At 39.6% G+C, this 13,117-nt stretch overlaps 1 pseudogene; it reads right to left on the bottom strand.

The window, feature by feature from the left end:
* Window positions 1–7,941: 7,941 nt before the first annotated feature.
* LOC123246544 overlaps window positions 7,942–13,117 on the bottom strand; it is a 10,376-nt pseudogene continuing 5,200 nt past the window's right edge.

The raw sequence follows: 13,117 nt of genomic DNA, 5'->3' as shown, positions 1-13,117 counted from the left end.
TTTCAAAGGGTTTAATGCTATAGATTCAAAGGGATAGGTTTCAGGATAAGGAAAGAGGTGCTGGGAATGGCTATGCTAAATCTCATGAAAGTTAAAGCAAGCTAATCAATAAGCAACAAGTTGGTATTTGGCTGGAGATTCTTATCCTCCTCACAGACCCTGGTCAGACCCGACTGTGGTCTAGACCAAGGAAAGGAAGGGATAGTGACATTTTCTTGACAGCTGTGTTGTTGTTATCTCTCAGCCTTGTTTAATAATAGGTGAATGACCTTCTTGTGGCAATAAGGTATAAATGCTGGATATGCAGGTCTATAGGGCTACCCACCCTTCATCACTCTCTACCCTCCAGAAGTCCCTCCTCAAGACTGAGACCTTGAGAGGCTGAGCCCTTGGGCTTTTATAGAGGTTGTCCCAAATGTCTTTTGCACTTGGCTCATGCCATCTGGGTAAATTCCAAGTTCTATAACCAATGATCTGTCACTCAAGCTGTTCTCCATCTTTTCCAGAAGTTACCTATTATACTTGGTATTTATTTTGTACATACATATATATGAGTACTTGGTCTCTCCAAGAGTGTATTGGTGAATGTTTAACAATCAGCTTTTCAAAAAAAAATGTACACACTTTTCAGTTTAATTTACATGAACATTTCTTTCTTCAGTTTATTACATCTAGACAATCATTCTAAAAATATATCAAGTCCTAATTTATAGTATTTGTTGATTTCCAGGGGGTAAATGCTCACACTAACAAATGGACCATGCTTACTTAGCTAACCCCAGCACATCACTGGGTCTCCTCAATGCAAATCAAGTCCTTTAGAAATAAAAGCAATTTCATATTTGTCTTTTTATCTCTCCAGTGCCTAGCACAGTGTCAGAATACGGTAGATGTTTGAGAAATGTTTGCTGATTGGCATGAACAATATGGAAATATATATTACTTGTAAGAATGGATACAACCTATGTCAAACCATTTACCACCTCAGGGAAGGAGTAAAGGGGACAGGGAGGAAGAAAAATATGAAATTTTAAATATCAAAAAACAATTGTCAAAAAAATTTTTACATGTAACTGAAAAAATAAAAAAAATTGACAAAAATGTTTGCTATCAATTTGAAGTCTCTATCTTATAAGTCAAATCAGCTTCTCTAGACTTCAGGAGTAGAACTGAACATGACAGAGGTCTGTAAAAGAATGAGAATTTTTAAATTTAGATGGGAGACATGATCCTCTAATAGATGTTATTTATCCTGTCTATAGCTTGTTGTATGTGTGTGTATGTATGTATATATATATATATATTTTTTTCCCAACACTTTCTCCCCCATTAGACTATAAACTCCTCAAGGATAGGGACTACCTTTTGCCACTTTGTATTCCCAGGGCTTTACTCAGTGGTATGTAGTAATTACTTAATAAATATTATTTAATTGTTTGAGATGCCAGATTTGATCTCTTGATCTTTACTGTGAAATAGGTAAATAATAAATACTGGGGTTAGTAGAAGGGAGAAGGGGATGAAGGAGGAATGAAGGGGTAAAGTCAGTTAACTGCCTGACCCACAATAGCACACTGGGAAATCTCACCCACCCCCACAAACACAGGACTTGGGGAATGAGTGGTGACAGTTGAGACCAACTTTCCTCCAGACCAACTCTTCCAGGGATTCCTGTTAAACTATAGTGGGCCCTCTTGGTTGTGGAGAAGGAACAAAAGGAAGTTATGAAACACAGTTTAATGACGATAAAGAAAGGGAAGGATTATGGGAGAGGTTTTGACTAATCTAAGAAAGAGAGCCAAGCCAACTGTTATTTCAAAATGGGGTTTGGTTAACTTCTCTCTAGTATGTCAGGCAGATAGACTGACTAGCTGGACACAGAGGTGGCTGCTAAAGGACTTCTGGAGTCAAGAGTATTCTCACACCACTGCAGATACTGATCCAAGTTGAATCCTGGATGTTATAGATACTGGAACAAATCTTTGGTCAGCTATTAAATCCACAGTACTAGGGAGTTAGGCTCTCTGCATTTGGTCCACCCAACAGCAGTGATTTCACCTTTCCTCAATTCTAGACACTCACTTGATGTTAACACCAAAGATCTCCAGAGGGTTTCAGGTAACAGACAGTAGTGAGATCCCAGCTGCAAAAGCTCAACTCCTTCTTCCAACCTTGGCATTTCAATCTCCTCCACAACTCTTTCTGCATTCCATGTCTATCTCTTCCAGCAAAAGTCATGTGTTCTGCTGCCTGTGCATTACTGTTTCCTCTCTATCTATCTTCATGTCCTAACTTATCTTTGCCTATAACAACTGTAAGTATCACCTTCATATCTAAAGAAAGAAGAAATGGGAAGACAGAATTGTAAGCAACAAAGTCCTAAATTATAGTCTAACCCATATGAAAGCAATGCTTATATAAAACACAATTCTGCTTAGCAGCATCTAAATGACAACTAGCTGACAAAATACACCAATAGCTTTGGTTTAATCAAATGAACCACAAACCACAACCATGAAAACACAGAAGAAAACCAAAAATTTCTCTGAAGTACAATTTCTAATTATTCGGCCATTTCTGGGGATAGGACAGCAGGGAAACAAAAGCAACACAGAAACACCAGTATCAGACAATCAGGTATGTGGTAGCTATTTTTACAATAAGTTTTAAGTTAATTTTGAACATATGGAATAGATTTACAAGGAGAATCGGGATCTATTTAGGTTAACAGCACTGTTCTAGGCACTAGCTTTTCAGACTAGCTCTAGTCCCTGTATATAAACTTAAATTGGTTTTCTTAGCATTCAAGTGCCTGTAAAATCTAGCTCTGGGGGGCAGCTGGGTGGTTCAGGGTATTGAGAGTCAGGCCCAGAGATGGGAGGTGTTATAAAGAAGGTATCTTTGTCTACTATTATAGTTATTATAGGGTATATTAATCAGGAAAGCTGTACCTTGGTTTCCCTTGATAGTCCTGTCACTCAGCTGGATGTTATAGTAACTGTCCCTTCTCAATAACAGCATCCAAGCAGAATCCCTAAAGGTCAGGTGGATGGCTAACCCTTTCAGGTCCCACCTGGGTTTGGATTTATTATTAATATTGGGCTCTATTAGCCTTGGATAACATTTTCATCTGACTGCGTTGCTCCCTCCCCAAGAGTTGTGATGTAATAACTATTCAGGAAGGTACTTAATAAACTTTATTTATAGATGTCAATAAGGGAAAGGAATAATCAGGAATGGATTGGGGATGGGAGACCCTGTCACTAATGGCTATGATCACTAATCCCTCAGGACTGTAGGCTGTTTCAGTAATGCTGGAGCTCTTGTTCTTTACCTCCTCTGGCTCAGCTTGGCCACGGCCAAACCAGAGAAAGCAATCTGCTTGGTTGATACAGTTATCCATGACCCCTCTCAGCTTCTTATTGCCAGTTGTTATGTCAGTCCTAGAGCTGTCAGGAAATACCTCCCTTACCTTCCTCTGCTTCTTCTCCTTCCCTATTCCTGGTTCCCACTCAGGCCTGGATACCTAAATATCTAATGATGGTTCAGATGTCTAAATATCTAGGGGAATTCAGAGAGAATCAGAGGACCCATGGTCAGAGATCCACAGGTCAATGCTCCAAGATCAGAGATCAATGTCCAAGGCCAAGGGTTCCAGGCCAAGGGCCAAAGCCAAAGGTCATTGTCAGATAGCTGTCAGAGTAGTTATATCCTCTGGCCAACTCCCTTTCCTCTTGTCTTCATTGCATCTGGGAACATTCCGATGTCTCCAGCTGTCTTCACCTGACAATCAAGGGGAGACTCACAACTCCCAGAGTTTGAATATGACAGAGGTCCTGGGTTCAAATCTGGCCTCAGATACTTCCTAGTTGTGTGACCCTGGGCAAGTCACTTAACATTCATTGCCTAGCCCTTACCACTCTTCTGCCTTGGAACCAACACCCAGAATTGATTCCAAGAAGAAAGGTAAGGGTTTTTAAAAAATAAAATAAAATAAAATCTAGCTCTGACCTGCATTTCAGTACTTTTTTCACATATTTGCCTCTTCATGAACTTCATATTTATTCAGCTGGCCCACTCACCATATTCCTCCTCCAATTGTTGCATTTGCACTCCATCCTTGAAATGGAAATCTTCTTTCCATCCCACCCCTATTGTTCTGTTGAAGTATTTCTCTTTTCTAGGCTTAGATTTGTCACTGCTCTCTACATGAAACTGTCCCTGATCCCCCAGCCAAATATGATTTCTCCTTCCTCAACATCTTCATAGCACATTGTGCAGATTCCTTTGTAATTTTTACTGCTTTTGCTTCTAAAGGGCTTGATTTGCATTGAGGAGATCCAGTGATGTGCTGGAGTTAGCTAAGTAAGCATGCTTCGATTGTTAGTGTGAGCATTTATCCCCTAGAAATTCTCATTTAATACAGGGACTCTGGAGGCATTGTTAGGCAAGAGCCACAGGAGTGAATGGCCTGCAGTCACTTCCCTTTACCTGACCTTGTGGCTTGCCCTGCATTCATTCTGGGGGTACCTCTCTCCTCAGTAGGAAGAGGGGGGTCTCCAGTGTTCCAATTCTAGCCTTACCTCAGTTTCCAGAGGAACAATTATGTTTTTGCCTCTAGACTAAGGGATCTTCATCTAACAAAGGGAAGGAAGAAAAAAGTTATCCAGAGAAAAAATATGAAGCAGGTATGGCAAAGGTAGTTTATTCCCACTTAAAAAAAGGGAAGGTTAAGCAGAAAAATAAAAGAATGATTATAATCAAGAGTGTAACATTCAAGTTTTATTGGAGCATTTGCAAACGGTTTCCTCATGAGCATTGCTACTTAACTATTTTATATTTCACCTCCACTGTCTACAACTCAATCAATGCCAAGTGGGCTATTTCTCTCTGCTTAGGTTCCTCTTTCTCTATTGGCTAATATGCCTCTGACAATGTTCCCCTAGTCATTAGTTGCTCAGGGGCCTGGGAAGGGTAAGACACAAGCTGCCTTTTGAGATATCCCAAATATTTGTACTAAAAGAAAGAAAAAAACAAATAGGAGCTAACTCCATCATAAGATCAGGCTTAGCTATGTGCCATGAATTCAAACCTTGCTGAGGAGAGGAGGGAAGCAAATTACCACCACCATCATCACCACCCACTTAGTGATTCTGTAGAGCTCACAAAACCATCTTTGCATTTTAAGCTGGTAGAAAGAATGGGCCTGAGGGGCAGGGATCACTCCTTTACTGTGTTCACAGAATTCTGGTTCAGAAGGCAATAAAAGTCATCATGGTGGGCAGCTAGGTAGCTATACTTCCTAGTTGTGTGACCCTAGGCAAGTCACTTAACTCCAATTGCCTCACCCTTACAACTCTTCTGACTTCCAACCAATACTTAGTATTAATTCCTAAGGCAGAAGGTATGATTTTTTAAAAAGTCATCACAACCAACATGAAGCTGTCCCTGCTCTGAAGTGAGATGGGGGAAGGAAATTCTCTACCACGTACCCCTACAATGCACTACATTTGCATTATAGTTATTCCATAGAATCACAGGATATTTATTAGAGTTGGAAGGGAACTCAAAAACCATCTACCTCACCAGTCATACTTGAACAATAATTATCTCTACTACCCATTTAGTCAGTCTTAATTTAAAGATGATCAGTGAGGGGAAGACCCTCTACCTGTCAAAGCAACCCATTCCATTTTGGGGAAATATTTCTAATTGTTGGAAAGTTGTTTGTTTTTTCTTGCATCTAGATTAAGTTTTCCTCACTTTAGTTTCTATTCTTCACTCCTAGAGACAAGGCTAACTGGTCTAATTGCCCTTCCATCTGATAAGTCATCAAATATATAAAGATTGATTTCTGATCTTCCAAATCTTATCTTTTTCAGAATAAACATCTTTAGTCATTTCAACCTACCTTTATGGAACATGATCCTGAACCCCTTCACCAGCCTGTTTTGAATGCACTTCTGCTTCCTAAAATGGGGCAACCAAAAATGAATGCAGATGTGATCTGAGAAGGCCAAGTGTATGAAGGCTATCACTTTCTTTGGCCTAGTACTGTCCCTCTCTTAATAGAGTCCAAGATCACATTACTTTTTTGTTACTAAATTATGTCAATTCATATTGAGTTTGAAATCCTCTTAAAACACAAGATCTTCTTTAATTCATCTATATATTTTCCCTACCCTGTACTTAAGAAATTGATTTTTTAAACCAATTTGATTATTTAAATCCTTATTAGATTCCATCTTACTTTATTCAGCCCAGTATTCTAACTTGTCAAGATCTTTTTACAACCTGACTCTTTTATCCTTTGTGTTAGCTATATTTTCCCAATGTATCATCTTCAAATTTAATAAGCATACTATCTACATTTTTACCCATCATGGATGTGTCTGATACTATAGGCCTATGCAATGATCCCCTATAGACATTTTTGAGTTGAAATCAAGATAATAATGACTACTCTTTACGACCAATCACTCAACCAGCTCAAAATCTGCATATCATGACAGTCTTTATTAAAATTTTATCTTGTTTTCATAGCTGAAACTTTATTAAATATTATCAACAATTATAATATTTTACACACATTTCTTGAAAAATAATACATATATACATATGGGCTAAGGACTCTGGACAACATATCACATTCATCTCAATTATGCAGCACATCTTCAAGTAATAACTTTACCACACATCTGCCAGAAAGATGTTTAATTCCCATGAAATTTAATCTTCAGGGGAGAAAATGTTATTTAAACTGGAAAGAATGATGGAAGGAACATTGACTCTGGAGTCAGAAGAGTGAAGTGCAGACTTTACTTTTGACAGTTGTTTTCTAAGTGAGCTTGGATGAGTCACAACCTTCTTGACCATTGGTTTCTTTATCTGCAAAAGAGAATGTTGGATTAGAAGATATTAAAATTCTATTCCAGCTCTTTTTTCATCGATTCCCTTTTTGACATCCTATTATATGCCAGGAATTATAAGATCTGCTATATTCCATTCTTAAAATTATAATTTACCCACAAGAAATAATGAAATCTGCAGCCCCCTTCCATCTCTATAGTATCCCATCATACTGAGATATATGAGGTGTTCAGAAAGGACTAGCATCTCTTTTGTGAGAACTTGAAAAACCCTTTTTTGGGTTGCTCATTGACTTTTGCTGCCTACCTTTCACCTAACTCTCACCTTTGGCTCCAAAAAGATGTAGCATGAACAGAGTCCATGCTCCAGTAAAACTGTTGCAGCAGATGGACTAAACCAGATTGAGAGTAACCAAAAGGCCTCAAAACTGTTGCTGAGTTAGTGAGATGTCTGCCCCAAATATCTGAATATTTTGCCTAATTGCTGTTCTTTCCATATGATTTTCCACCTTCCAACTCTAAGCCTTTGCTAATTTCCTTCCAAGTTCAACTACAAAGCCATTTCCCTCATGAAAACTTTACTGATCCCTCAAATTGCTTTCCCCGCCTCAATTACTTTGTATTTGCCTATGCTTGTACATATGTGATGTGGTGTTGTCTTAATACAATGTATGCTCTTTTGAGCGAAGGGCTTATTTTTGTATTCTCAATGTCTAGGACATAGTAGACTCATAATGAGGGATAAAGGAAGAGGAAAAACAAAAGAAAACAATTGATGGAGTCTTCAAATGATTTCATTAGAATATTCAAAAAACAAAAAGGACCTAAAAAAAATTGCATGTTTCAGCAAAGCCAACAAAAAACAGCAGGCATTAAAATCAGCAAGTAGATTTGGAGTTAAACAGTTAAAACCTCATAAAAGGTAAAAATGCTGACAAGTAGGCCAACAGGGGCATGATTCCCTCTCATGCTGGATCTCCCAAAGTTCAGAGTCCCTGGCAACTACATATTTCAAACCCTACTTAAGTGATTTTCTTTGAGTATAAATGAATGCCTTGGGACTCAGTCAGCATCACTTATCATTCTCTGTTTCCTTCACATCCACAATGAATTTGTGTTCCTGGTCATAAAGTAGAGAGTATAATTATGGGCACCAATGGCTGGAGCCACAAAATCGAGTTTTACCTTGTCCTTCAGTTGTAGGGTCAACCTTTTGATGGAGATGAGGCTACTGGATTTAGAGTCTCCAAACACCACCTATCAACCCTCCACATGATTCTGGGGAAAAAGAGGAAGAATGACCAGGCCGCAACTTCTTTTTGTCACTCCAGCTGCACTAACGTGACAACTGGCCCACTACTGTGGATGCTCTCCTTTTCCAGCACCTCATTAGACAAGTCACTATTGGGATAGCAATTTTTAAATGGGTTATATCAATAATCTGAAGTCCTCTAACTTTAAAGCAGTGTGTTGTGTTCTTCATCTTCCTTCCCCATAATGTCAAAACCACTCAACTTTCTTGCCTGTTTACTCTTTGGTGTGGTCAGAAGTGAAGTGTGTCAGCTGCTTCAAGTAGGAATCCTTGGATCATATTGCTTGGTCCAAAACTCTCTGAGCCAGTTCTATGGTTGCCCTTTGGCAGGGTCTAGCCAACCATTACTTTTTTTTTTTTGGAAAATTTTAATTAATTAATTAATTTAGAATATTTTCCCATGGTTAAAAGATTCATGTTCTTTTCCTCCCCTGTCCCCACCACCTCCCATAGCTGACACACAATTCCACTGGGTTTTACATGTGTCATTGATCAAGACCTATTTCCATATTATTGATATTTGCACTAGGGTGATTGTTTAGAGTCTACATCCCCAATCATATCCCTGTCAAACTGTGTGATCAAGAAGTTGATTTTCTTCTGTGTTTCCTCTCCTGTAGTTCTTCCTCTGAGTGTGGGTAGAGATCTTTCTCATAAGTCCCTCAGAGTTGTCTTGGATCATTGCATTCTCTACTATCAGTAGCATCTTCTTGAGAGTGTTATCACTCAGCTTCTCCAGGTACTGGGTCATATGCTTCTCTGTGCACTGCAAAAAACTTTAAAGCTGTTATGCACAAAGTGGGGTAACAGGAATGATGGAATGAATGCTTCTATTAGCTAGGCCTGACAAGCTGGCCCAAGATCACAGGTGGTAAATAGATCTAGGCTGAATGGGATAGTGATGCCTGGGTGACCACCAAGGTGTGCTAGTAACCACCAGGGCTTATGGATGACCAACTCAGCTAAGCACCTGACCCCACTAACAGTGCCCAAGCCAAAGTTATTGAGGGAGAAGCTGTATATATTGTTCAACATTTCCTCTGGTTCTTTGGCTTGGAGTTAGGTTAGATGATAAAGGTTGATAATGGGCTAGTTGTTGGTATTTTATTGGATAATGCTAACTGACTGTGATTTAGTAAATCTCCTTTCCCCTTTGGCTATAGTTTATTCACTTGCTGTTGAATGAATGCCAGTCTTCACTTGAATCAAGTTTGAAAGGGGTTTAATGCTTTAGACACAAAGGGGTAGGATTCAGGATAAGGAAAGAGGTGTCGGGAATGGCTAAGCTAAATCTAATGACGTTGAAGTCAGCTAATCAATGAGCAACAAAGTTGGTATTTGACTGGAGATTCTTCTCCCCCTCACAGACCCTGATCAGACCCAGCCTTGGGAAAGGAAGGACCAAAGGAAAGGAAGGGATAGTGATATCTTCTTGACAGCTGTGTTGTTATCTCTCAACTTTGTTAGTAGTAGGTGAATGGCCTTCTTATGGCACTAAGGTATGGATGCTGGATCTGCAGGTCTATAGGCCTACCCACCCTTCATCCACCCACTACCCTCCAGAAATTCCCTTCTCAAGACCAAGACCAAGAGTGGCTGAGCCCCTGGGTTTTTATAGAGGTCGTCCCAACTGTCTTTTGCCCTTGGCTCATGCCATCTGGGTAAATTCCAAATTCTATAACTGATGATCTGTCACTCAAGCTGTTCTCCATCTTTTTCCAGAAGTTACCTATTACACTGCTCCATGTCCCCTGAACATGTGATGAGGATATTGATGGCAGCCAAACAAGGCTGCTTACATGACAGGACAAAAGCAATATTGGAATTCTTGGCTTAATGCCTGGTAAAGGCATGATATACTGGCTTGGCCATGGATGGTAGGCAAGTCTGTGTGTGGCTGATGTTGGCACCTAGAATATACACTCCCAACAGGAGAGGACATACATACATCAGGGTTAAAATTAAAAGTGGGAGTGGTGCTACAGCCTAACCAATGGCCCACATCTTCAGCATTACAAGGGAAAGAATAAAGTATTGTAATGCAGATGGATCACTCTATCTAGGAGGGTGTGTAGTATATATGAGAGTAAATAACTTCAAGTATAGGTTCATTCTCAATCCCAGTAAGGTAGATCTCATCCACCACTAGTCATCTGACATTCTGGATGTTCTTGTACTGTTTACAGTGGAAGTGCTTTTTAGAAGTGCTTATAATGATATTGCCTTTGCTCAAAAGCAAAGTCAGCGCTGGTCTCTCCTGTCAGTAGGACTACCTTTTTATTCATTTGCTTCTGGAACTTCTCATACTAGTCCATATACATCTGTTCTGCAGCTAGAGCCTCCTTGGGGGTGATACAGACACAGAGACCTTTAGAGTTCTCTGCAAGAATGTCCTTAAAATGAATAATTCCACACATATGATCTTCCTGCCAGCCATGGGGGCCCCCACAAATACATTGTCATCACTATTGAACACAGTATAAAATACTTGAGTCTGAATGGGATTGAAGAATGAGAATTTTTTTCTGGTAGAGACTCTCAAAGGCAATGCTCTTCAGGGAAGATACAGGCAATGGCTATAAGTCTAAAAATCATGTGGAAGGTGAGAATTTCTCAGATAAGATTAAGTGATGGAAGGACATAGACTTAAACAACAGCCAGCAGCCTAAAACCACATGAATGAAGTACTGAGGAGGAAGTGGTTCAAAGACAAGAACAAAGCATTTAATGAGACTCTCATATGGACATGCTTGGTCTTGAGCAGAAAATATTCTTGTTGTAGGATCACTTCACTGTCCACATTTACCAGAATTCAAAATGCCTACAATGAAATACTAAACCACAGATCTTTTCATCCCATTTGAAATCTGGGATTATTGTGGTCAGCTCTGTTTTCAGGGTAGAATGAATTTTGGGCTACAAATGAAAAGAGAATTCCAATTTGGGAAACAGGGCATACCTGTGGATTGTCTTTCCCATTCTGGACATGTGGAAAAGCTTGCTTATCTCATTGTGATTCAAGTCTTACAGCAGCTCAGAGGGGAAGTTTTTCTTCTCAGACTTCTTTACCACCTCCTCAGAGAGTTCCCAGAACTGATTCAAGGGGCATGTGGACTGCCACATGTGCTTGTCAAGCACCTTCCAAAGATTCAGAGTCTTGTTTGTCAGCTGTGCTCAGCCTCAATTTAAAACAATTTCAAAGACGACATGCATTAGCTGACCAGTCAGCTGTGAAACATATATCATGTCTGCCATCAGTGCAAAATCTTCCAGCTTTAGCTGTGAAATAAAGGCCTGGAGAAGCACATTGATCTTTGCATTTGGTTTCTCAGTGCTCTCCTTCACAGCAATAGGAAACCTTTCCAGTAATTTCTGAAGCTTTATCTTCTCTTCCTCTCTTACTGTGATGTTTTTGAATTCCGAAAAGAGTGGGAATACCCTAAAAAGCCCAGTCATCCTCAGGATTAGTTTCAACAGCTAGTCTGCATCGTATCATTGATGATATAATAGTGACTGGCGATATGGCCAAGTTCTGTCTCTTGGATGTGACCAGTCTTCTTATTGTATCTTATCAAACAAATGGTTCTTGTCTAGCATAAGAGCTATAGTATGTACCAAATCTAGCCATCGCTAATCCAGCCAGCAATCACCTTTAAGGTTATTATGTGAAACGCAATAGAGGTTTGGGGAATGGAGCTTTCATATATATAAATAGGCATAACCCAGTCAATTTACTACACCTTTTGCATTCTGAACATTTTCCAGGGTGATCAGTTCCAGAACTGAGCATGTCAGGCAGCTCTGATACAATATGGTTCTCCAAAGGTAGCTGCTGACTGAGCAGGGACAAATAATAGCTCCCCAGGAGATGTAATGAGGATGGCTTGCTTTTTTGTGTCATACTGTGGTCATCCAGCATCTGCAGAATGTCCAGTGCTCTCAGTTCCGACCAGTACCCTCTTTCTGGGTTACATAGCCATGTAACTTTAATGGTGACTGTATGTATTGGGAGGTTTACACACCAAGCCAGAGTTGCTATAGAGACCAGAACCTGAATGGGTCTGTCAACAAAAAAAAATATTACACAAGTATTCAGTCAACTCTGGTTATACCAGCATGATGAATGGGAAAGCCATAAGGCAAGAGATCCTTCAATTCTAAATTCTTATACTGTTTAGCTTCTGCCCTTAGAACCTCAGGAGAGGCAGAGCCTTCTCGAAAGAATAGGTCCAGTGTATCCTTCTTTAGATCCATATCCCAGATGGGTCCTGGATGTCTTTCCTGTCTCCTTTTGAAAGTGGACAAAGACTAGCACCTGGTTTTTTCCTGGCATGCTTCAAAAACTTCTCATAAACAGCCTCATTTATAACCTGGAAATAATTGACTCCTTTTTCTTTGCTATACCCACATATGTTTATTCAAGAGGCACTTAGCAGAAGCTGTTGTCAAAGGAAGAAAGGCCTTTGGCAGGATCTATATGAAGAAAATGGCAACAATATCATAGTTTGGGAGGTCAGCATTGAGTCCAATGAGTCAAATTTATTTTTCGGTCATCTCAGTATTTCAGATAGCATTGGCTACCAAAGCCTCCGAGACAGGACTTCTGTCATTGTGGAGAAGATAGATTCCATTCAAGATGATGAGACATAAGGAGGCATATAGGTGGTTCAGTGCCACCTAAAGACAGGAGATCGTAGGTTCAAATCTGACCTCAGACATTTCCTAGCTGTGTGATTCTAGCAAGTCCCTTAACCCCCATTGCCTAGTCTTTACTGCTCTTCTGCTTTGGAATCAATACACAATTAATTCTAAGACAGAATGTAAGGGTTTTTATTTTTTATTTTTATCTATTTTTTGTTTGATCAATCAAAAATAATTTATTAAACACTTTATTTGCCAATCACTGTGCTCAGTGCAGGAGATACCAAAAAAAAAA

Source organism: Gracilinanus agilis, chromosome 4, assembly GCF_016433145.1.
Source record: "Gracilinanus agilis isolate LMUSP501 chromosome 4, AgileGrace, whole genome shotgun sequence".
Classification (NCBI taxonomy): Eukaryota; Metazoa; Chordata; class Mammalia; order Didelphimorphia; family Didelphidae; genus Gracilinanus; species Gracilinanus agilis.
The sequence above is the reverse complement of the archived record's forward strand: the minus strand, read 5'-3'. Positions and strand labels throughout refer to the sequence as shown.